Here is a 26,801-nt window from a genome sequence, read left to right as displayed (position 1 = left end):
ATATTCATCCCTAAGTCTGTAATACAGCAAGTAACACTATATTTTATTCATCTATTTCCTTCAGTCACATCTAGTGATGTAAGTATAAGCAAAAACATTTTTTTTCTGCTACAAACAATTGCAAATTACATCAAACTCTCTTGTATTCTCTTTTCTTGGATAGAAAAGAGAAGAATTGAAATGTGTGACAGGGTGTTAAATTGGGAGTGTCTATTGAATAGCTGAGCTAACATAGAGTAGTCTGTGGTTATTTGTAAGATGGTAAAGATGAAAGGAAAGGATAGGCTGAAGAGAGAGACTCTGAATGAGAGTTGGTGCTGCTTTGTAAATAACTGCAAACCCCTCCATGAAACCCTGGGACCAGACTTGGACTCCAGGGAGCAATGTTAGACTGGGATAATTTAAAATGGATACTTTAAAAGATTGGCTTGATAAATACTGCACCAAAACAGTGAGAGTTTACATGGATTAGGATGCCCAAAAATAATTAAAAATTGAAATAGGGACAAAAACTGCCACCTGAAGCCAAGTACTGCCCATCAAAGGAGTCACACATGGAAAGGCCAGGCCGGAAGCAGCCATAAAAATACTCACCAGGGAACAGCTTCACTTCATTACAGCAGGGATTAAAGAGGAGTTGACCTTTCTGCTACCTTTCCTATCCTTAAATTTTGTAAGTTCTGTTACAGTAGCTTTGGGAGAAGGAGATGGTGGGAAGAATGTGTGAAGAGGGACAAAATCTGCTTCCTCAGGACTAGACAAGGATCTGCTGCCAAGCCCTTGCTGGTGGGGGGAGAAGGCAGGAATGAGTATCATTTTTAAAAAATTATGATTGAAGTTCTGAATAAATATATTTGGATGAGCATTCTAATTTCATAAGCCATACTGTTTTTCCAGTTTAAAGTGAACATGAAATTTTACCTTTCCTAGGAACAACCCTTGAACCATCTGAAATTTTTATTTAATGGCAAGGGGAAAAGATAATACTACATTGAATATTGAAGGGACTGTAGGAGACAATATAGAACTATTTTTAATTGTATTATTTGTACCATCCTTATACAGCATGTTATTTATGATTTCCATAACAGTTTGGCAATACAGCTTTATTTAAACTATGTATTTTAGATTACAAAGAAAAGAGAAAAAAATTATTTATAATTACACATTAGGTGTTAGAAGTTAACAATGTTCCTGAAATAAGTATGTTCAATGGTGATTCGAATTATTTAATTTGTTTCTAACTTTTGTGCCTATTTTTTTGAAATTCAACTAAAGACATTATCATTTGGAATTATTTAATTTTAAGCACAATTAAGAACTGGGACCTATATGTCTGTTTTGCAGATTGAAATGAAAAACAGTAATACAGTAAAATAGCAAATTTGTTTAGGGCAGGAAAATATTAACATTAAAAAGAACTTGCTTTCATATTAAAAGTACCTTGGTTATTGGTTATTGGTTAATGATTAGTAGCGAAGCTGCTTTATCAAAAATTGTGAAGTAATAGAATAAATAAAGAGACTTGTTTTGCCTGAAATATATGAAAGACAGCAAATTCTCCAAATGCTGAACTGGAACTCTGATATGCCCTTCAGTCAAACTTCTTGTTATGGGTAGTTAGATAGGCTTGGGTGGGGGGCAGGAGAAGTCTTTTCTCCCCACACGATTAAGAATGTCAGGTTCAACACTTATCGCACTGCCTCTCTAAAAATAATAATTCACAGCCGGTGCCAGGGAGAGACAACCTCCTCATGATCCACAGCTATAAACATTAAAGGGTTAATTAAACGCAGCTGTCAGGCGGAAGCAACATCCTGCCCATGCGCATTAAGAGACAAAATGGCGGAGTAGGAGCGCCTAAGTGCACTCTGCCCGAAAAGAAAAGAAAGCCTCAGATGGGCATGCATACAACTGCCTAAACACACTCCGTGCGCTCAACTTCCACGGGTAAGAAGGGCACTGCGCATGCAGGCAGACCACTTTAAGAATCACGGGAGAGAGTTTGGGAGGCCGAGGTGGGTAGATCACCTGAGGTCCGGAGTTAGAGACCAGCCTGGCCAACATGGTAAAACTCCGTCACTACTAAAAATACAAAATATTAGCCGGGCGTAATGGCGGGTGCCAGTAATCCCAGCTACTCTGGAGGCTGAGGCAGGATAATCACTTGAACCCAGAGGCGAAGGTTGCAGTGAGCTGAGATCTCGCCACTGCACTCCAGCCTGGGTGACAGAGTGAAAACTCCTTCTCAAAAAAAAAAAAAAAAAATCATGGGAAAAAGATGAAGCTATAAAGCCCTAGGATCAAGGTTAAACATGGCCCTTGGCATTCACGTGCACACTTGGGTCTCTTCCAAGTGAATTTTCCTTTCTTTCCTATTCTGAAGCCTTAATAAATATCCACTCCTGCTCTGAAATTTGTCTCAGTCTCTTGTCTCTTTTTCTGCTTTATGTCCCCCAATTGAATTCTTTCTTCTGAGCAGGCAAGAACTGAAGTTGCTGCAGACCTCTATGGATTCATCGCTGGTAACTGAGGATAACTCAGATCTTCCACCAGTAACATTCTGACAGTATTTCCTAAAGTTCTGTAGAATACATCTAAAAGACACTATACTATAAAGCAATACACTATTCTGGACAAAGCTTCTTGGAAAGAGTGAGAAGAAAGAGAAATTCATGGACATAGGTAAGTCTCATTTATGATGATGCTTTAAAAGTTTTTCCATGTGCTAGATGCCTGAGTATTTGTTTGCTATCACTTTGTAAGTATTATCAAAAAATTAGATTAAAACACCACATATAAATTCTCTCCATGTATGTGAAGGTCATGATACCAGGTATGGTTTAGCTGTAGCTTCTGCTCAGGGTCTCACAGGGCTGCAATTAAAGTGTCAGTGATAACTGTCCTGTCATCTGAAGCTTATAGTTCTCATTCTACCTTGTGGTTGTTGGCAAAACGTATTTCCTTTCAGTGATAGAATGCACAATGCATTCTATCTTCAATAGATATGCACAAAGCAGAAAGTGAGGGAGTGATATTGTGTCTGCAATTGGTGGGTTCTTGATCTCACTGACTCCAATAATGAAGCCGCACACCCTTGTGGTGAGTGTTACAGTTCTTAAAGATGGTAGTCCAGAGTTTGTTCCTTCAGATGTTGAGATGTATCCGCAGTTTTTTTCCTTCCGGTGGGTTCGTGATCTCGCTGACTTCAAGAGTGAAGCTGCAGATCTTTCCGGGGAGTGTTACAGCTCTTAAGGGCAGCATGTCTGGGTTTGTGGTATCACTGGCTTCAGGAGTGAAACTGAAGACCTTAGTAGTGAGTGTTGCAGCTGGTAAGGGCGGCAGTGGACCCAAAAAGTGAGCAGCAGCAAGATTTATTGTAAAAAGCAAAACAACAAATTTTCCACAGCATGGAAGCAGACCTGAGGGGATTACCGCTGTCTAGTTTGGGCAGCCTGCTTTTAGTCCCTTATCTGCCCCCTTATCTGGCCCCACCCACATCCTGCTGATTGGTCCATTTTACAGAGCACTGATTGGTCCATTTTACAGAGCGTTGATTGGTCCATTTTGACAGGGTGCTGATTGGTGTATTTACAATCCCTGAGCTAGACATAGAGTGCTGGTTGGTGCATTTACAGTCCTCTAGCTAGACCTAGAAGTTCTCTAAGTCCCCACTAGATTAACTAGACACAGAGCACTGATTGGTGTGTGTGTTTACAAACCTTGAGCTAGATACAAGAGTACTGACTGGTATATTTACAAACCCTGAGCAAGACAGAGTGGTGATTGGTACATTTACAAACCCTGAGTTAGACACAGAGTGCTGATTGGTGCGTTTACAATCCTTTAGCTAGACACAGAGTGCTAGACAGAAAAGTTCTCCAAGTCCCCACTAGGTTAGCTAGATACAGAGTACTGATTGGTGTATTTACAAACCTTGAGCTAGACACAGGGTGCTGATTGGTGTATTTACAATCCCTTAGCTAGACATAAAGTTTCTCCAAGTCCCTACTAGGCTCAGGAGCCCAGCTGGCTTCACCTAGTGGATCCCAAACCGGGAGCTGCCTGCCAGTCCTGTGCTGTGCACCCACACTCCTCAGCCCTTGGGTGGTCAGTGGGACCAGGCGCAGCAGCGCAGGTGGTGGCCCTAGGTGGGGAGCCTGGGTAGCCTTGGGTAGTGCAGGAACCCATGGTGGGAGGAGGAGGAAGGGGGCAGAGGAGGGGGCTGGGATAAAGGGGGTAGGGTGTCGGGGTAGGGGGAAGGCTTGGGCATGGTGGGTTGCAGGTCCCAAGCCCTGCCCTGTACTGAGGCAGCTGAGGCCCAGCGAGAATTTGAGCACAGCACTGGTGGGCCAGCACTGCTGGGGGACCCTGCACGCACCCTGCAGCTGCTGGCCTGGGTGCTAAGCCCCTCACTGCCCGGGCCATTCGGAGTGTGGGGCCTGCTGAGCCAACGCCCACCTGGAACTCGCGCTGGCCCGTGAGCGCTGCGCACAGCCCTGGTTCCTGCCCGTGCCTCTCCCTCCACACTTCCCGGCAAGCAGAGGGAGTCGGCTCCGGCCTCCGGCAGTCCAGAGAGGGGCTCCCACAGTGCTGTGGCAGGCTGAAGGGCTCCTCGAGCGCCAGCAGAGTGGACCCTGAGGCCAAGGAGGCGCCAAGAGCTAAGGTTGCTAGCACATTGTCAACTCTCAATATTAAGAGTAAGAGACAGAAGAATGGGGAAAGAAGTCTGTTGCTTCCAGTCTTTTACATTCAGTCCTTATTGTATTTTATTTTATTTCATTTATTTATTTACTTTTTGAGATAGGGTCTCACTCTGTCACCAGGCTGGAGTGAAGTGGTGTGCATACAGCTCCAGGAAGCTTCAAGCCAGCAGGCTCAAGTGACCCTTCCACTTCAGTTCCCCAGGAAGCTGGGACTACGGGCATGGGTCACCACTTCTGGCTAACTTTTGTGTTTTTTGTAGAGACTGGGTTTCACCATGTTGCCCAGGCTGACATTGAACTCCTAAGGTCAAGCAGTCCTCCTGCCTCAGCCTGCAAAGTGCTGAGATTACAGGCAGGAGCCACTGAGCCCAGCCTAGACCCTATTTCAAAGGACTTGTCTGATTTAATCAGATCCAGCTAGGGTAATTTCTCTTTTGATTAGAAACCTTAACTAAATCTGTAAAATATTTTTGCCATACAGTTTACCATAAACATAGGAATGACATCTCATCATACTTAGGGTTTCTGCTCACACTTAAGGGGGAAGAATTACATATGATGTGTATTTTGGGGGCAGAAATTTGAGAACCATCTTCTTTCCATTCTGCTTTCCAATGCAGTTTAGTATTTTTCCTTACGGTTATTTGTAGGAAGGTAATAATGTGTCCTCTAGGTTTTGCGTCTAAAATTGGTCTTTTTATGACACAAGGGTTTATACTTAGAGGTATCAGAAGCCACAAAATAAAATTGGAGCCTCTGATTTAAGTGTCAGTTTTAGAAAAAAGTTGAAGAAATGCTAACTCTATGCTAAAACAGTGGAAAACGATAGCATGGGACATTTTTCACCTGAATCCTACGATTTGAGGGATTCAAACTTTTCTGTTCTAAAAGAGCTTCAGTGATTTTTCCCTCCCCTGCCAGGTACCTCAGGGCTGAACATTTACTGATCTTTGCCTTTATGACTATGTTAGCAGAAGAGGCTTAAACTCATTGTACTCTATGGGTAGAATAGCCATATGAGAGATCTGAAACTGTGGTATCTACATAATCATAAAATAAACAATTTAATGAGGAAACACTATTATTAAGGGAAAACCTCTAAAAATTATCCATAATTTTCAGAAAACATTAAAGAAAATTTGAGTAATTATTTTTAACAAACATTTAGTAGTCAAAAATTTCTAGACAACTATGTCTAGAAAATAATAGCTATCTTGTTGCAACAAAAAATTCAATTGAATCACTTAAAATTAAAGAAATAAAAATTCCAATTTGTATGCTAAGTTCACTGTTATGTCTCATGGGCCTTTTATATATCATTTCAGAGATGAGCCCTTAGGGATCATCAAAAGGCAAAGCAATAATATTTGAGCCTGAATCCTGAGCATTGCAGTGTTTAACTTTGTTGATAGTATTAATATGCTATCCTTCTAATATGAGTATTTTCGCCAATACATATGAATTGCAATAGCTTTATTCTAAATGTTTATGTTTACAGGCAAGAAGATTCATTCCAAAATAACTAAAAAAATTCTGAAATACTTTGGCTGGCTCATGTCTTTTCAATTCACATTTCCTAAATTGCTAGGTGTCTTAATCCAGCTACATTATGACATCTGTAGTCCTCAGAGCTGAAGTTGGTGCTTTTTTTTTTCATAATCAGCAGATTTTGTTGTTTGTTTCTCAATGTAGTTGGCACAATATTTCAGCAAATCCTATCAGACAACTTCTGAATGAAGAGGTCACTGATTAAATCCATGGGTTGATATATACCAATGCTTAATTACATGGGAAGAGCTAAACATAATTGCCTATCAAAACTTAACAACCCAAAGTAAGAAAATAATCTGATATTTGCAGTATAAAATTTATTCACCCTTAGGCTCCGCCATTGCCTTTATTTGTCCAGAATTTAAGAATATAAAATTGAGAAAAATAAAGTTAAATTTTCTCCTATTAAGCTATATTTTTCATATATCAAAATCTCATACATGAACAGATTTTATCTATTATATCAAGCAAAAATTATATGAAAAACAGTATTTTTATTAATTTTAATCTATGTATTTTATTCTAAAATAAATTTCAAAATTAGACATAGATCAAATATCAGAAGTTAAATACCAAGGATATGTTAAATGTACAACCCAAATTCTAAAAATTATTATTTTAAATATTGCTACTAATTAATTTGCATATATTAGCTTCAATTTGTGGCTTCATTAAAGAAAATTAAAGAAGAGGTTTCCTCAAATGTATTTCATTACAGTTCATAGTGGATATTGTCAATCATTTCAAGGCTGACTGGCTCTGCCACTTTTAATTTGAAAAAATAAAAAAATAAAACTTTTTTTAAACATCTGCGTGAATGACCTCAGCCAATTAAAATATCTTGAGGCAAATCCATAACCCAAGCACGTGCACACACACACTCACTCACACACACACACACACACACACACATATGTTGCAAGCAAATTTCCAGTGCATATCTCATAAATCATTCGATTTCAAAAACTAAACATTGTATCTATTTTTAGGTTAATCTGCAAATGGAGAATATATGTTCAATGAAATTTTACGTGTTATTAACAATTACTGGGTTTGAATTAATGAAAATGAATTAAGTAAATATACTAGAAGGTAGTTAGACTTTAAACTATTTGCATACAATATTTGTTGAACTAGGCTTATACATGTGGTTGAAATGTTGTATATTAAAATTGATTATCAAATATATCCGTACATTTATTCTTAAATAACAACTTTAAATAATAATGGTGAGATTTTGCAAAAATTTCTATCAGAAATTTGTAACCTTGCTGTGCAATTATATTACATATGTTTTAAAAACTAATCAAATACATTTTAGCTAGTTTCTGCATGAGTATGCTTGTATCTGCTGTACATTTACAAGTCAAGCTTATTTTTTGTGTCTGAATAAGTGTTTATAAGTAAGTCATAGTAAAAATTAAAGACAGTATCCATTACATTTGCATTTATCTGCTATATACTACCGAGAAATCGCCAAAATTAGATGACAACCTGCTGGTTAGTGTTTGGTCCATCAGTGCTTAATGTGACTATTGATATGATATGGCTTTTGTAAGCCACTTTATCACTTGTTTTCTATTTGCTTGATCTTTTAAGATCTCTCCCTTCTGCTCTATATTCTTGATTATTTGAATATTTTTAGTTATAATTCTCTAATGTTACACTTTGCTTGAAACTAGATTTCTGTCAGAGATTTGCTTCTTTTCATGGTTATTTCTACTACAAAAGAAGAGAAAGCAGGCTGGATACTGCTACTTGTTAAGCATCTTATCCAGTAAACCTACAATATACAAATTTCTCCTAATATCCACATAAATAAAAGACATTTTAACCTCTGAAAATAATTTTTAGACCTTTTTAACAGTTTTTGATTTACAGGTTATTCATAATATAATACAGAGGAGTCTTAAATACACATTTAGTGTTGCCTTTTATTAATACCCTACCTTAATACAGTATACTTGTTACAATTAATGAACCAATTTTAATAAATTATTATTGAATACAGGACATCCTTAATTTGGATTTTCTTAGTTTTTACCTAATCTCCTTTGCTCTTTCAGGATACCACATTGCATTCAGATGTCATGCCTTTTTAGGCTCCGTTTTCTGCAGTATTTTCTCACACTTTGGTTGTTTCTGATAACCATGACAGTTTTGAAGAGTGCTGGTCAGATAATTAGAATGTCCCACATTAGCGTTTGTATGAAGTTTTTCTCACGATGAGACCAGGGTTCTGGAAATATGGGAGACAAATCACAAAGTAAAGTAACATTTTACTGACATCCTATCGAGGATATATTGTATCCACATCGCTTAGCGTAGTTGAAGATGATTTTTATCACCTGCCTGCAGTAAGCTTTATCAGCTTTATTTACTGTAAAGTTATATTTTCTCCAACTTTTCATATAGTATTTTTTGGAAGAAAGTTACTATGCATAGCCCACACTTAAGGGGTGAGGAGTCACGCTTCACCTCTTTGAGGACAAGGTATCCACATAAATAATTTGGAAATTTTCTGCATGGAAACTTTTCTCCCCTGAATCTATGTATGTATTTATTCAATCCTTAATTGATGACAGCGTGAATTCATGGATATGTATTTTTTTCTTTCGATTAGAATACAATGTTGCTTTATTTATTGTTACTCAAATCTTTCCAGGTTTGACCGCTGAGCGCTCTTAAGTTGGCTCTGGTTTTTTTTTTTTTTTTTTTTTTTTTTTTTAGCATACTCCATAGTTGTGTGAAGAGAGTTTTTTGTTTGTTTGTTTGTTTGTGCACCATTTCCTTAATTTCTGACACTGCAAAATGCTCCAGGTTCCTCCTGAAACTTTCCTGCCCAAATATTAAAGTCAGTCATTTCTCCAGACTCTTGGTTCCTTGGTCCCTTTTATTAAAGAATATTAGAAATCAAGAACAGGTTAGGTATTAATATATTTATTGCAGCTGGGATATCCTGCTTCTCATCTCTCTTAGGTGTCAGAACAAGAAAATACATGCATGTATATGCTAACCAATGGATTTATACATCTCTATAAATATTTATATATGTAACCAATCATGTCTATATTAAGTAAACATCTGTTCAGACCGATGTTTCTAATTCTAACCATTACTATATGGATCATTCTTCCCTCCTTCCCTCGTTTATAAATTCCCGTTCCAATAGGGAGAAATCTGGCTCCCAACATTTCTCATCTGTCTACTTGGTTGTTCAATTTCAGTATGCACGAATAGTACTACCAGAATTTTAACTTGTATCACGATGGAATGAAACTTTAACAGCGAAGCTTCAGTGGTTATGTACAATTTCTTGCCATTGGTTTTATGGACCTCCACTCATTTCCAAAGTTATTTTGAGGTCGACACCTTTTTCTCCTACCTCCTTTACTGAGATTGTTTTACATATGTACAGTACAGTTGGATTACATATATTATTTTACATTCAATCTTGTGATTTCTCCAACCTTGTAAAAAATGTTTATAATTTTCGTGCATTAAAGTTTGTTGTGTGCTGTAAATCTCAATGTGTTTTGACAAAGGAATAGTCTCACATATCCACAATTAAAGTGTAACACATAATAGAATAACTACCCTAAAATATTTCATTTCACATATTTAATCCTCTATCTTCCTCATACCCTAGACAGCCACTCATCTTTTTGTGTCTCTGTAGTTTGCTTTTTCTAGAGTGAGATATAATTAGAACCACACAGTACAAAGCCTTTTCAGACTGGTTTTTTTCATTTTGCTCCATGAATTTAAGATGCTTTCATGTTATTTTGTGCTTGATAGTTTATTTCTTTTTATCTCTGAATAATATTCATTGCTTTGGGGTACCCTGCTTTGCTTATACTTTCCCTTATTGAAGAAAATCTTGGTTGCTTCCAATCATTTTTAGTGCTCATAAATAAATCTGCTATAAATATTCAAGTGCAGGTTTTTGGACATTTTTCAAATTAGCTAGTAAATATGGAGTAGCACAGTACTGGATCATATGGTAAAACCATGTTTACTTTAGTAAGAAGCTGCCAGATTGTCTTCCAACGTGGTATTGTTTTGCATCCCCACCAGCGATGAGGAAGGATTCTGGTTTTTCCACATTCTCATTTGCAGCGGGTATTGCCAGCTTTTGTTTTTATTTTTGTTTAGCCATCCTAAAATGTGTATAGTGATATCACATTGTTATTATAATTTGTGACTCCCTAATGACAAATGATGTTGAAAATATCTTCATATGCTTATTTGCCAACTATATTTTCTTCGATGAGGTGTTTGTTTAGATATTTTGCCCATTTTTAATTCTTGGAACAGTTTTAGATTTATAAAAAAAAAATTGAGTGGAAAACACAGAGAGCTCTCATAGAGCCCCTGTCCCCACACATGCACAGCCTCCCCACTTTTGCCTATTTTTAAACTGGGCTGATAGTTTTTTTCTTTTGGGTCATAAGGATTCCCTGAGTGTTTTGGATACAAAGTTACTTATTAGATATGTTCTTCTGCAAATATTTTATCTGAGCTCTGTCTTGCCATTTCTTTTTTTTCTCTCTCTCTCTTAGAGGTGAAGTCTCCCCATATTGCCCAGGGTAGTCTCAAATCTTGGGCTCAAATGATCCTCCTACTTCAGCCTCCAAAGTAGCTGAGTCAACAGGCACGGACCGCCACACCTGACTTATTATTTCATTCTTGTCTCAGGGTTTTTCACAGAAGTATTAGTTTACTAAAGTTCAAATTATCTAACTGTTTTTCTTGCTCCATGGTTTTGGTATTGTATCTAAAAATACCTTGACAAATACAAGGTCAGCTAGATTTGTTCTTATGATGCTTCTAGGAGATTTTTAGTTTTGTATGCTTACATTTATGTCTCTGATCTATTTTGAGTTAATTCACCTGAAATGTGTAATGTATATGTCTAGGTTGATTTTTCTTTTACATATGGACAGCCAAATGTTCCAGTCAATTGGTGAGAAGACTATCCTTTCTGTATTCAATTGCCTTCGCTCCTATCAAAGATCAGTTTACTATATTTGAGGGGGTCAATTTTTGGCCTCCCTAATCTGGTCAGTTAATTTCTATGTTTATCCATTTTCCAATATTATGCTGTCTTGATTGTTGTAGCTTTAGAGTAAATCTTGAATCAAGAGTGTCAATCCCCTTCCTTTGTCTTTCTGCAGTATTGTGTTGGCGCTTCTAGACCTTGCGCCTTTACATATAAACTTTCTAACCACTTTGTGGATGTCTACAAAACATCAGTGGCATCATTATACTAGTTTAAGTCATTACAGGCATTGTTGCTGTTGTTCCTCATTCTTTGGAATTTTCCACATAGATAATCATATCATCTGCAAACAAAGACTGTTTCCCCCTTGATCATTTGCATCTTTTTCTTGTCTTGTTGCATTAGCTAAGACTTCCAACAGGATGTCAAATAGAAGTGGTAAGAGAACATCACTTCCTTTTTCAAAATCCAACAAGGAAAATGTCAAGTGTCCTGCCATTCAGCATGATGTTAGCAGTAAGCTGTTTGTAGATGTTCTTTATAGAGTTGACAAAGTCCTCCTTTGTCCTAGTTTGAACAATTTTATCATGACAGGGCGTTGCATTTTGATAAGTGCCTTCTTATTTTATACATCAAATGATACATGATTTTTTCTCTTTAGCTTGTTGATAGGATGAATTACTTTGATAGATGTTATAATGTTGAACTATACTGAAATATTTCTGTTGAACATTATTGCATCTACATTCACCAGAGATGATGATATATAGTTTTTCTTTCCTGTAATGTTTTTATCTGATTGTGACATTAGGATAATTAGGAAGTATTCTTTCTGCTTCTATTTTATGGAAGAGTTTGTGGATAATTGATAGTATTTATTTTTTAAATGTTTGGTAGAATTTACTGGTAAAATCTTTAGTGCCTTGTACTTTTTCTTTATAAGATTGTTAATTACTTATTCCAATCCTTTAAAATTGACCTACTTAGATGATCTGTTTCCTCTTTTGTGGGTTTTGGAAACGTGTGTCTTTTAAAGAATTAGTTCATTTCATCTGAGTTATAAATGTCATAGTGTTACTCGTATTTCTTTCTATCCCAGTTAACTAATAACTATCAGACTCCTGTATTCTTTATTCTAAATTCTATAAAGATTTCAAATTTTCATCTTTCTCACTTTTTAAACTGAAAGTAATAAGCTAGGGCCCATCTTCCTTCATATGATTATTCTTTTGTTGTTTTTTTTAAAGTAAGAAATAGGAGATAATTAAAAATGTTGGTGGCATCCATAATCTTTATTTCAAATTTCAGTGAAGAGATGAAATTCTCTTGACATAATGTCATACTTAGTTTGAAATGTAGTGTATTTCCTATGCAAAACATGATTTGAACACAACATTACTTCAAAGACTGAGGAATAGCACAACTTCTATTATATATGGCCTCTGCCACTCTGTAAAAATAAGGAAAGCTGTAGCTTAATAAAAGTAGTAGTAACATAATATTATTTGATACTGATGAAGTAATGTATGCTTTTATAGATTTTCTGATGTGTTCTGTGAAAGGGTCATATTTACAAAACAACCTCCAAATGCAGAAAGATGTGACAAACCAAAGAAGGAGGCAGAGAAATCCAGATTGTTTACTGGGGTAACTTACTGATAGAAGCATGGTCTCAGGTGGCAGTAAGACAGGTAGATCCCCAAACTGTTACTCCCCAGACTCAGGGCTTATATACCACTGCGAACGGTATACAATTAAAGACAACCCTCCAGGACAGGTAAGGTATGCTGATGATTTGTATCAAGATTGACATGTTCTTATGCTAAGCACAGCAAATCAAGTAGAAATCTGGAGGCATTCATGGAACTGGAGTTAATCCGAAGTGAACAAGATGGATTAGCAACCAAGATTAAGTCACTTTTGTTTCCACAGCACACATTGTCTCATTTGACATAGTTTGTTTAGTGGGCATACTGTACAAGAGATGACAATGTTATATAAAAATACAACTTGAAAATTTGACATAGTCTAAGCTAGGAATTTTCTTATAAATGTATGTATTTACCCTCGTATTTACAAATGGTAAAAAGTATCTTATTTAAGGGTAATTAACTACGAACAGATCATTTACCATGTTACTCATATTCTGGGTTGATTTTCATTGAAGGCAGTTACTCAGGTATTAGTTTTCATGGAATTACAGAAGGAATAACAATATGCATTAACTTAAAGTAATCTTATCAAGCTTTACCATTTCTAATTTTTATGAAGGAATTCACTCACTTGAATATTTATTCAAGAAGTTATTGCTATTCAGTATAATACAATTTTTCTTACCGTATGCAGAAAATCCTGAGTCATGTGCTGAAGGTTTAAATGTACAAAGTTAATTATATCATAATTTTAAAAACTAAATCACAATCAAATAGCTTTACAAGGATGTCAGAATAAAATATATTTTGCATAGTATAAATAAAAACTCTGCATAGACCTGTGTTTAGGAATATAAATTCAAGGTTTTGAGGTCGTGATAAATGAAAATTATAGCATTTAGAATAGTTTTTTGCATATTTTAAAACATTTATGGAAAAATATTTTAGAAGAAATAGAGCATATTTTAATTAACATCCATTTATAAAAGCTGTAATTTCATGTGCTCATAGTTTTAGTGTTATCTAGCTCCAACAGATTGATTTCCTGATGTTCTAAAAGATAACTTTCTAAGTGAATACGTAGTCAAAAGTCAAACCTAATTATGGATAATTGCTTTGTGTTTTATTTTCCTCATCAGTACAATGGAAAAATGAAATTATGTACTCCACTGAGTTAGTGTAAGGTCTAATGGAGTTAATAGATTTTGCCCCTTTGAGGAAGGCTTAACAAACTGTAAAGCCTCAGGAATTGAGAGTTGATACTAATTTTGAGGATCACATACTTACTCCTTTAAGTCTCTATCCAAGTATACTCTTTTCCTAATCAATTGACTTACAACATTTTTATTAGAATTACAGTGTTTTAGATTTTTTAATGTTTTATTCCATATTTAAATATAACAGGTTACTACATGATAACCAACAATTCATCATACTATTTAAGGAACAGATTAGCCATTGTAGCTCTTCCAAATCACATTCTCATAGATCCTTGACCAATATTGATGAATATCCTGATAATTTTCTTTATAATCCCCATTCGTTTCTGAAGATGTTTTGTAGTATCATTTTGTATATTCACCTAATCTTTGCTTCTTATGAGTAGCCTGCCTTTTTTCTTTTAATATTTTCTTTATCTTCTTTGGTGTTCTAAATTTTCAGTATAATTTGTCCAAGTGAAGATTTTCTTTTTTGTAATTTATTTTCTTGGTTTCAGTACGATTCCTGAAAATACAGAGGTATGCTTTTTATCAATTTGGGAAAATTCACAGCCTTTTATTTTGTTAAATCTTGTTTCTGGCCAGGTGCCATGGCTCGCGCCTGTAATTCCAGCACTGTGGGAGGCCGAGGTGGGCAGATCACGAGGTCAGGAGATCGAGACCATCCTTGTTAACATGGTGAAACATCGTCTCTACTAAAAAAATACAAAAAATTAGCCGGGCGCGGTGGTGGGCACCTGTAGTCCCAGCTACTCGGGAGGCTGAGGCAGGAGAATGACGAGAACCTGGGAGGCGGAGCTTGCAGTGAGCAGAAGCCCAGATCATGCCACTGCACTCCAGCCTGGGTGACAGAGCGAGACTCCATCTTGTTTCTTCCCTCTTCCATTTTCTGTATTGTCTCTTTTCAGAATGCCAATTGGATGCACACTATACCTTCTCATTCTGTCCATAATCTATGCCTCTCAACTCTTCCCAGCTTTCAGAATTTTCATTTCTTGCCTGTCATCTCTTAACATGCATGCCCAGCTATATCTTTCAACGCATTGCTTATCTCTCAGCTGTGTCTAATCTTCATATTAAACCATCCATTGAACTTTTAAATTCAGTGAATACATTTTTCATTTCTACAAATTCTTATTGTTAATTTTAAAACTGTCTTTTGATATTTTCTCATTTCTTATTCCTTGCTCATATTTTCAATTATTTCATTCAAAAATTACATGTGTTTTATAGTGTGTATATATATATAAATGTACACATCTGAAATGCTTAGTTGTCTAATTTCGTTTTACTAAAACTAATGTATGATAATTTCTTTATGTTGAAATTTAGGTTTGTAAACATATTTTAATAGTCTTAATCAGTAGTGTTGAAATTTAGGTTTGCAAACATATATTTGAATGGTCTTAATCAGTAGTAGTTCTTAGGGCTTAGGTTAATAGTCATTTTCTTTAGTGAGAATTTGTGTTTGCTGCTGCCAGGTGCCCCAGTTACTACCAACTCAAAAACACTTTAAAGCTATTTGTTGTCTTATGATGTAGCAGCAAAAATTCAAATCCCAAATATAATTAAGAATATGGTTAAAGTATCCTGTCCTCTTGGGAGGATAGTTTCCACTACCTGGAGCTAAAACTAATAAAGAACTTATCTTTTCCTTGTAGAAAGGTTGGACTTTGTAAAGTTTACCATTTCATTGAGTGTGTCTCTCTTTGTGGTCCACAAATTCTGAGGCGCTATTGTTTCAGCTTCTTACTTTATGAGGTTACAAGGCCTTGTATCCCTTATACTGGGTTGCTGTTCAGACTCTGTCATTGACAAACATTTTTAGGAGAATCTACATTTTATTTTATGCCTACCATTTTTTTGTGTTTGTTTTTATTTTTTAGGCTTTCCTTTATTGCAATCTTTGAAAAATTGTTTGTTGTATTTTGCCCAGCCTATCTAATAGGTTTAGGGAAGAACTTTTTTTTTAGATTAAGTAAATACCCATGAAATAAAAACCAGAATTTATTAATAAAGATTTATTCCATTCTGTCTAAAAGTACAAGTCAAATACATAATAGTAAGGTGAAGATTTATGGGTCTTATTTATTAACATAATTTTTCTAATAGAAATGATTTTAAATGGTAAAGCTTATTTTTTAAGAGATCTTACAGTCAAAGAATTAGATTCCATTGTAATAATGTAATTACAAGGGAATAGAAAATATTAATTTATTGCTAAGGCATTGATAGAAAGTGTCAAAATACTGCAATAAAATAAATGAATTTGAAGGGAAAATCTTAATTTCGCTTAACATTTCATTTTTATTGTAAAATATGTCATTCCAGAAGGCAACATATGCACATTTAAAAATTCCTCTTTATAGTGGATCAATAACATTTAGAATCCATCCTGATGTAGCATTTTGCTATTAGCTGGTGTTGAAGTAAGACATTGTTTTCCCCATTTCAAATGTTATAGTCATTACATTAAGTGAAATAAGCCAGGCAGACATCACATAGTAATGATGCTTTGCATTAACATAATAATTTGCAATTTATAAAACATTTTACTTTTAGTTTTTATTTACTCTTCATCATCTCAAAGGGAAACAAATAAAAAGTTTATCTTCAATTTTTTAAAGGAGCAGATACTCAGAAATTATATGTCATATATGACATCTCATGAATAGTAAACAAAAGAGCTCAGATTTCAATTGGTTCTTTTTATTCTGGTCAAACATTTTTCCGATGCTAATTTTATTTTTAATGGAATTTAAGAATATGTAAAAGAGTCTTTTTAGCATAAAACGCTCACTTATTTTTGCATTATGTATTTCAGTCAGTGGGCTGCCTGAAGTAAAAGTACTTCCTTTATCCTTAACAATATAGTCATATTTACAGCACTGTGAGTCTGCTCTGATAAGGGGTATTTCATCAATACAATAGCACTCTCTATTTCAGTGTGCTTTGATTGTGAACGTTTTAGCTACATTTTATCTTTCTTCCAGACGTGGTTCTTATAAAAATAAATTATTCTGAACATAAATAAAATGTCAGGGTATTTGCTCTTTCTTTTGTCAGGGTATCTGATATTTCTTTAACTGTGGCAAGTGTTTCAGTAACAAAGTGTAAAAGACTTGGACAGTTTTAGTTTTCTTCATCTGAAGCACTGCTTTTTCTTCCAGTACAGGAATTGTATGCACCTGTTCACACAGTAGTACCCTCAGGCGCTGACAAAGCAGCTTCCTGGTGAGGAAAGTTGCAAAGAACATTCACTCTACTTAAAGTAAGAGGCCAGAGCAAATGAGCCCCTCAAAAGCCACGGACAGTCTTAACCACAGTTAACACATTCACTGTACAGAGACATCCAACTATTTTTTAAAAGAATCTGACAAGAACATTTATTTTTTGGGAAAAGTGGCTCCAAGAAGGAAACAGAAACAGTGACTCAGCAGTTATACATCTTTGCCAATCAATTAAAAGAAAAATCCAGCAACATTGGTATAACTTGCTCAAAATTTGTGATCTTTGACCTCGCCACAGATTCAGTAAATCAGAATCTTTATTTCCACCTATGGACATTAAAGTTTTGAGAGCATTGCTATAGGATTTTTTGGGGGTATGGATTTAATAATTAGTAAGTAATTTTCAATCACTCTAATGTATATTAAATAAACTTATCTCCTAAAAATGTAGTATTAGTAATCATTTCAATTAAATTACTCTTATCTGATAATGGAGAGGTATAGTTAATTCTAAATCGATACTCACTTTCCTCCATGTAATTCTGCTACCTTAAGTTGAACAAGAATTCATCACTTTAGTTATATCTTCTTTGAATGTCAAGCTCGCGGGAGGCAGTGATGCTCATGTTACTATTGTATTCCAGCTGCATAGTATATTGCCTGTTCCAAAATACATAGTCAGTAAATATTAGTATAAGTGAGTAAAAGACTGGAGTTAAAATGAATATAGTATCATTTATTATTACAATTGTTTCCTTAGAAACAGTTGAGGAAATGTTATAAACCCTTTAAAATCTTCTTTTCACATAACTTGTATGTTTAAATTTTTGTATTATAAAATCTCGTTGCATACAATTATTAAGGTATGTTTCTTATACATTTATAACTATTCCATTTCATATTTGCCTGTTTGAATACAACATTATCTTAAATATTTATGTTCTTAGTTCACATAGAAAAATATTAGTTTTATTTCAGATGGTGTATCTTTTATGTATTTTAATGGTGAATTAAATTTATATTTCAACACTAGAGAATCAAGACAATAGTGCAACAATATGACTCCCTTTCTGTGTATATGCTAGTTTTCATGTGGTTCCAATTTAATAATAGCTTATTGACATATAGTGTGGTTTGGGATCTTGAAGTCTTTCAGGAATATACTTTAGGTATTACTCAGATGTGTAATAGTTTTAGTCACAGAGGAATCCGAACCTCTTATTCAACCTCCTGTTAGTTAAAGAAGAATTTTGCTTTATGATATGTTAAATGCACACTTTGATGACAGCTTTTAATTACATACCTCTTTCTGGGTCTTTCGTTTCCTCTCTTGAGAACAACTGGAGGTTTAAGATGTAAATAATAAGGTAACTAAAGACTGTTTACTCAGTAACAATGATCAAGTTTATTTCACATCAGTTAAATCCAGTAGGTACTCTCTACAATTTTTTTTAACAAGTTGCCTTACTGTAAAAGTTGTTTGACATTGAATTAGCTTGAATTATGAAATTGACTAAGTGAGCACCAGTAGTGTTCAGACCTGTATACATCAGGATAGTTAAGAGTAATGCAAATTTCACCTGGAGACACTGTTAACCTGTTGATTCCTATTGAAAATGTCTGTGATAAGTCCTGAGATTCTGAGGTGATGCTAATGCTGCTATTCTGCAGTCCACATTTTGAATAGCAAGGTTTGAGGGCAAATTTAAACAAAATATTGAAATAAAATCTGTTCCTTGGTCTTTTTTGCCTTCATCTGTTATGATTTGAATGTGTGTCCTCACCAAAACACATGTTGAAATTTAATTGCCAACGTATAGATACTGAGAGCTGGGGATGTTTTAAAAGGTGATTAGGCCATGATGACTCCACCCTCATGGGTGGAGTTAATGCATTAATCAAATTAATCAAAGGGATTTTATGAGCAGGCTCCCTCTCTTGGCTCTTCTGCTACATGAGAAACAGTGGTCTCCCCTTCCTGAGGATGCAGCACACAAGGCACCATCTTGAGACTGGTCCCTTCCCCCACACCAAACTTGCACGTGCCTTGATATTGGACTTCTCAGCCTCCAGAATCATGAGCCAATGTATTTCTCTTCATTATAAATGACCCAGTTTGTTACATTCTATTATAGCAGCACAAATGATCTAAGACACTGGACTAAGACACCTGTTGTTAATTTCTTAGGCTTATATACCCCACTGCACACCCCGCAAAATATGTTGTGTTTTCTTCTCTTTCTACCTAATCATTTCACAATATTTAATTGTTTAATCATATGGCCCTACTCACCCAATCTTAAACTAAAGGCAGACCACTTACATTTACTTTTCAACTATGACAAAATGACTTCTAGCTTCAAAAAATTTCCAAAACTGATCTTAAAAATATTTATTCTCAAGTATAAAATTGAATAAATGTTTATACTCACTCTGTTGCCCAGGCTGGAGTGCAGTGGCGCAATCTTGGCTCACTGCAAGCTCTGCCTCCCGGTTTCAGGCCATTCTCCTGCCTCAGCCTCCCTAGAAGCTGGGACTACAGGTGCCGCCACCACGCCCGGCTAATTTTTTTGTATTTTTAGTAGAGATGGGGTTTCACCGTGTTCGTCAAGATGGTCTCGATCTCCTGACCTCGTGATCTGCCTGCCTCGGCCTCCCAAAGTGCTGGGATTACAGGTGTGAGCCACCCCGACTGGCCGCGAAGTACACTTCTTTTTAAGCATGCATGGAACATTTACAAGCATAAGCCTCTATTCTGTGCTAAAATTCAAGTCATAAAAAATATTGTCTCTTCAGCCTGGGCGACAGAGCGAGACTCTGTCTCAAAAAAAAAAACAAAAAAACAAAAACAAAAACAAAAACAAAAACAAAAAATATTGTCTCTTATTATGAATTATAAATCTATAACACAAAAAATCCAGAAAATTCATCAACATTTAGAAGTGCCAATGAAAAAAATTTTTAAAATAAAATAGTTTGAATTGTAATAAAAGTAAAACATCAAAATGTGTAAAATGCATTCATCCTGAAATTACAAGAATGTTATGGTACAAAATATCCATATTCAAAAATAAAAGCCTCATCTCAGTGACCTCTGTTGCCACTTTAGAAAGTAGAAATAGAAAAGTAGAGAAAATCCAAGTAAGCAGACATAAGAAAATGATGAAACTCAGGGTAGAGTGGGTTAAAATGGAAAAAAATAAAATAAAATAAAACAATTGAAAGAACTAATGGAAATAAAATCTTTCTTTGAGAAGATCGATAAAATTAATAAGTATCCACAAGACTAACCAGGAAAAATAGTGATAAGATACAGACTGTCAGTAGTGAGAGGAAGGACATCACTCCCTATTTCACAGGTATTAAAAGGATAATAAGAAAGTATTATGAATTACTTTATAATTATAAATTTTAAAATTCTGGAATATTGACAAGTCCTTTAAAAAACAAAAACTGAAATGAAATTTTCTTTTTTTGTTTTGTCTCTGCCAGGTTTTGGTATTAGGAAGATGCTGGCCTCACAAAATGAGTTAGGGAGGAGTCCCTCTTTTTCTCTTGTTTGAAATAGTTTCAGAAGAAATGGTACCAGCTCCTCTTTGTATCTCTGGTAGAATTCGGCTGTGAATCCATCTGGTCCTGGGCCTTCTTTGGTTGGTAGGCTGTTAATTACTGCCTCAATTTCAGAACTTGTTATTGACCTATTCAGGGTTTAATCTTGGGAGGGTGTATGTGTATAGGAGTTTATCCATTTCTTCTAGATTTTCCAATTTATTTGCATAGAGGTGTTTATAGTATTCTCTGATGGTAGTTTGTATTTCTGTGGGATCAGTGGTGACATCCCCTTAATCATTTTTTATTGTGTCTATTTGATTCTTCTCTCTTTTCTTCTTAGCAGTCTATTTTGTTAATCTTTAAATAAACAGCTACTGGATGCATTAATTTTTTAAGGGTTTTTTGTTTCTCTGTCTCCTTCAGTTCTGCTCTGATCTTAGTTATTTCTTGTCTCCTGTAGCTTCTGAATTTCTTTGCTCTTGCTTCTCTAGTTCTTTTAATTGTGATATTAGGGTTATTTTTAGATCTCTCCCACTTTCCAATGTGGATATTTAGTGCTATAAATTTCCCTCTTAACACTGCTTTAGCTGTGTCCCAGAGATTCTGGAACCTTGTGTCTTTGTTCTCACTGGTTTCAAAGAATTTATTTACTTCTGCCTTAATTTCGTTATTTACCCAGTAGTCATTCAGGAGCAGGTTGTTCAGTTGCCATGTAGTTGTGCGGTTTTGAGTGAGTTTCTTAATCCTGAGTTCTAATTTGATTGCACTGTGGTCTGAGAGACTGTTTGTTATGATTTACATTCTTTTGCATTTGCCAAGGAGTGTTTCACTTCTAATTATGTGGTCCATTTTAGAATAAGTGCTATGTGGTGTTGAGAAGTATGTATGTTCTGTTGATCTGGGGTGGAGACTTCTGCAGGTATCTATCAGGTCCACTTGGTCCATAGCTGAGTTCAAGTCCTGAATATCCTTGTTAATTTTCTGTCATGTTGATCTGTCTAATATTGATAGTGGGGCGTTAAAGTCTCCCACTATTATTGTGTGGGAGTATAAGTCTCTTTGTAGGTCTCTAAGAACCTGTTTTATGAATCTGGGTGTTCTTGTATTGGGTGCATATATATTTAGGATACTTAGCTCTTCTTGTTACATTGATCCCTTTACAATATGTAATGCCCTTTTTTGTCTTTTTTGAGCTTTGTTGGTTTTAAATCTGTTTTATCAGAGACTAGGATTGCAACCCTTGATTTTTTTTTTCTTTCCATTTGCTTGGTAAGTATTCCTCCATCCCTTTATTTTGAGCCTATGTGTCTTTGCACATGAGATGGTTCTCCTGAATACAGCACACCAATGGGTCTTGACTTTATCCAATTTGCCAGTTAGTGTATTTTAATTGGGGCATTTAGCCCATTTACATTTAAGGTCAATATTGTTGTGTGTGAATTTGATCCTGTTATCATGATGCTAGCTGATTATTTTGCATATTAATTGATGCAGTTTCTTCTTTGTGTTGATGGTCTCTACAATTTGGTATGTTTATGCAGTGTCTGGTCCCCATTTTTCCTTGCCATATTTAATACTTCCTTCAGGAGCTCTTGTGAGGCAGGCCTGGTGGTGACAAAATCTCTTAGCATTTGCTTGTCTGTAAAAGATTATATTTTCCTTTGCATATGTAGCTTAGTTTGGCTGGATATGAAATTCTGGGTTGAAATTTTTTTTTTTAAGAATGTTGAATATTGGCCCACACTCTCTTCTGGCATGTAGGGTTTCTAAAGAGAAATCTGTTGTTAGTCTGATTTCTACAAAGGGCTTCCCTTTGTAGATAACCTGACCTTTCTCTCTTCTCTGACTGCCCTTAACAATTTTTCCTTCATTTCAACCTTGGAGAATCTGACTGTTATGTGTCTTGGGATTGCTCTTCTTGTGGTGTTTTCTGTATTTCCTGAATTTTAATCTTGGCCTGTCTTGCTAGGTTGGGGAAGTTCTCCTGGATAATATCCTGAAGTGTGTTTTCCAACTTGGTTCCATTCTTCCCATTACTTTCAGGGACGCCAATTGATTGTAGGTGTGATCTTTTCACATAGTCGCATATTTCTTGGAGGCTTTGTTCATTCCTTTTCTTTTTTCCTCTAATCTTGTTTTTATCCCTTATTTCAGTAAGTTGATCTTCAAACTCTGATATTCTTTCTTCCACTTGATCGATTTGGATACTGACACTTGTGTATGCTTCATGAAGTTCTTGTGCTGTGTTTTTCAGCTCAATCCAGTCATTTATGTTTTTCTCTAAACTGGTTATTTTAGTTAGCAGTTCCTTTAACTTTCTGTCAATGTTCTTAGCTTCCTTGCGTTGGGTTAGAACATGCTCCTTTAACTCAGAGGAGTTATTACCCACTTTCTGAAGCCTACTTCTGTCAATTCATCAAACTCATTCTTTATCCAGTTTTGTGCTGTTACTGGAGAGTTGTTATGATCATTTGGAGAAGAGGCATTCTGGTTTTTGGAATTTTCAGCATTTTTGCACTTTTTATTTTCATCTTTGTGGATTTATCTTCCTTTGATTTTTGAGGCTGATGACCTTTGGGTGAGGTTTTTGCACGGGGGTCCTTTTGTTGATGTTGATACCGCTCTCTGTTAGTTTTTCTTCTAACAATCAGGACCCTCATCTGCAGGTCTGCTGCAGTTTGCTGGAAGTCCACTCCAGACCCTGTTTGCTTTGGTATCACCAGCAGAGGCTGCAGAGCAGCAAAGATTGTGGCCTCCTCCTTCCTCTGGAAGCTTCGTCCCATAGGGACACCAGCCTGATGCCAGCTGGAGCTCTCCTGTGTAAGGTATCTGTCAACCCCTGTTGGGAAGTCTCTCCCAGTCAAAAGGCATGGAGGTCAGGAACCCACTTGAGGCCAATATCCCTGATGAACATCGATGCTAAAATCCTCAATAAAATACTGTCAAACTGAATCCAGCAACACATCAAAAACTTATCCATCACAATCAAGTCAGCTTCATCCCTGGGACGCAAGGCTGGTTCAACAAACACAAAGCAATAAACATAATCTATCACATAAACAGAACCAATGTCAAAAACCACATGATTATCTCAATAGATGCAGAAAAGGCCTTTGATAAAATTCAACACCGCTTCATGCTAAAAACTCTCAATAAGCTAAGTATTGATGGAACATATATCAAAATAGTAAGAGCTATTTATGACAAACCCATAGCCCATATCATACTGAATGGGAAAAAGCTGGAAGCAGTCCCTTTGAAAACCAGCACAAGACAAGGATGCCCTCTTTCACTACTCCTATTCAACATCATATTGGAAGTTCTAGCTAGGGCAATCAGGCAAGAGAAAGAAATAAAGGGTATTCAAATCAGAAAAGTGGAAGTCAAATTGTCGCTGTTTGCAGATGACATGATTGTATATTTAGAAAACTCCATTGTCTCAGCCCAAAAACTCCTTAAGCTGATCAGCAACTTCTGCAAAGTCTCAGGATACAAAATCAATGTGCAAAAATCACAAGCATTTGTATACAACAATAACGACAGAGAGTCAAATCATCAGTGAACTCCCATTCACAATTGCTACAAAGAGAATAAAATACCTAGCAATACAACTTACAAGGGACATGAAGGACCTCTTCAAGGAGAACTACAAGCCACTGCTCAAGGAAATAACAGAGGACACAAACATATGAAAAAAAAAAAAAATTCCATGCTCATGGATAGGAAGAATCAATATCGTGAAAATGGTCATACTGCCCAAAGTAATTTATAGGTGCAGTGATATTCTCATCAAGCTACCACTGACTTTCTTCACAGAACTAGAAAAAACTACTTTAAATTTCATATGAAATCAAAAAAGCACTCATATAGCCAAGAAATTCCTAAGCAAAGAGAACAAAGCTGGAGGCATCACACTCCCTGACTTCAAACTATACTACAAAGCTACAGTAACCAAAACTGCATGGTACTGGTACCAAAATAGATATATAGACCAATGGAACAGAACAGAGGCCTCAGTCTCAGAAATAACACCACACATATACAACCATCTGATCTTCAACAAACCTGACAAAAACAAGCAATGGGGAAAGGATTCCCTATTTAATAAATGGAATGGGAAAACTGGCTAGCTATATGCAGAAAACAAAAACTGGGCCTATTCCTTACAACTTATACAAAAATTATCTCAAAATGGATTAAAGACTTATACATAAAACCTAAAACCATAAAAACCCTAGAAGAACACCTAGGCAGTACCATTCAGGACAGGCATATGCAAAACTTCATGACTAAAACACCAAAAGCAATTGCAACAAAAGCCAAAATTGACAAATGGTATCTAATTAAATTAAAGAGCTTCTGCTCAGCAAAAGACACTACCATGAGAGTTAACAGACAACCTACAAAATGGGAAAAATTTTTTGCTATCTATCCATGTGACAAAGGTCTAATATCCAGAATCAACAAAGAACTTAAACAAATTTACAAAAAAAAGTATAAAAACAACCTTTCAAAAAGTGGGTGAAGGATATGAACACACACTTCTCTAAAGAAGACATTTATGCGGCCAATAAACATATGAAAAAAAGCTCATCATCATGGGTCATTAGAGAAATCCCAATCAAAATCACAATGAGATACCATCTCACACCAATTAGAATGGCGATAATTAAAAAGGCAGAAAACAACAGATGCTGGCAAGGATGTGGAGAAATAGGAACACTTTTTTACATTGTTGGTGGAAGTGTAAGTTAGTTCAACCATTGTGGAAGACAGTGTGGTGATTCCTCAAGGATCTAGAACCAGAAATACCACTTGACCCAGCAATCCCATTACTGGATATATACCCAAAGGATTATAAACCATTCTGCTATAAAGATACTTGCACACATATGTTTATTGCCACAATATTTACAATAGTAAGACTTGGAACCAACCCAAATACCCATCAATAATAGACTGGATAAAGAAAATGTGGCACATACGCCATGGAATACTGTGCAGTCATAAAAAACAATGAGTTCATGTCCTTTGCAGGGACATGGATGAAGCTGGAAATCATCATTCTCAGCAAACTAGCACAGGAACAGAAAACCAAACACTGCATGTTCTCACTCATAAGTGGGAGCTGAACAATGAGAATACACAGTCACAGGGAGGGGAACATCATACACCGGGGACTGTCGCGGGAGGCCTGAGAGGGGATGGAGAGCATTAGGACAAATACCTAATGCATGTGGAGCTTAAAACCTAGTTGCAAACCTGGTTGATAGTTGCAGCAAACTACCTGGGCATATGCATAACTATGTAAAAAATCTGCACGTTCAGCACATGTATCCCAGAACTTAAAGTACAATAATAGTAATAATAATAATAATAAACTACTAAACATAATCAAGAAAATATAGTAAGGAGGTATATAAATTGATAGAGGTAGTTCAATTTATTAGCACATGTTTAAAAATAAATAACACACGCAGAAAGCATTTGATCAAATTCAATATTCTTGATAAAACAGTCAGTAAATCAGCAATAAAAGTAAAGCAATTGAATCTTTATCTTGTCACAGAAAAAGGTTAAGAGAGAAGACTCCAGAAGGTAATTGTAATTGCGTGAATCTTTGCTTTTTTTTTTTTTTTTTTTTTTGAGACAGAGTCTTGCTCTGTTGCCAGGCTAGAGTAAAGTGGTGCAATCTCGGCTCACTGCAATCTCTGCTTACTGGGTTCAAGAGATTCCCCTGCCTCAGTCTCCCGAGTAGCTGGGACTAGAGGTGCACACCACCATGCCCGGCTAACTTTTTGTATTTTAGTAGAGACGGGGTTTCACCATTTTAGCCAGGATAGTCTCAACCTCCTGACCTTGTGATCTACCCGCCTCAGCCTTCCAAA

General features: G+C 35.9%; 1 long non-coding RNA gene across 1 annotated transcript; it reads left to right on the top strand.

The window, feature by feature from the left end:
* Positions 1–1,811: 1,811 nt before the first annotated feature.
* On the top strand, positions 1,812–17,725 carry LOC117096672. The gene is made up of 3 exons (XR_004442581.1): positions 1,812–1,950; positions 2,483–2,685; positions 17,302–17,725. It is a non-coding gene; the product is annotated as an uncharacterized LOC117096672 (long non-coding RNA).
* The last annotated feature ends 9,076 nt before the right edge of the window (positions 17,726–26,801 follow it).

This window comes from Trachypithecus francoisi, unplaced genomic scaffold (genome assembly GCF_009764315.1).
Source record: "Trachypithecus francoisi isolate TF-2019V2 unplaced genomic scaffold, Tfra_2.0 Lachesis_group14, whole genome shotgun sequence".
Lineage (NCBI taxonomy): Eukaryota > Metazoa > Chordata > Mammalia > Primates > Cercopithecidae > Trachypithecus > Trachypithecus francoisi.
This window is presented reverse-complemented; position numbering and strand designations above follow the sequence as displayed.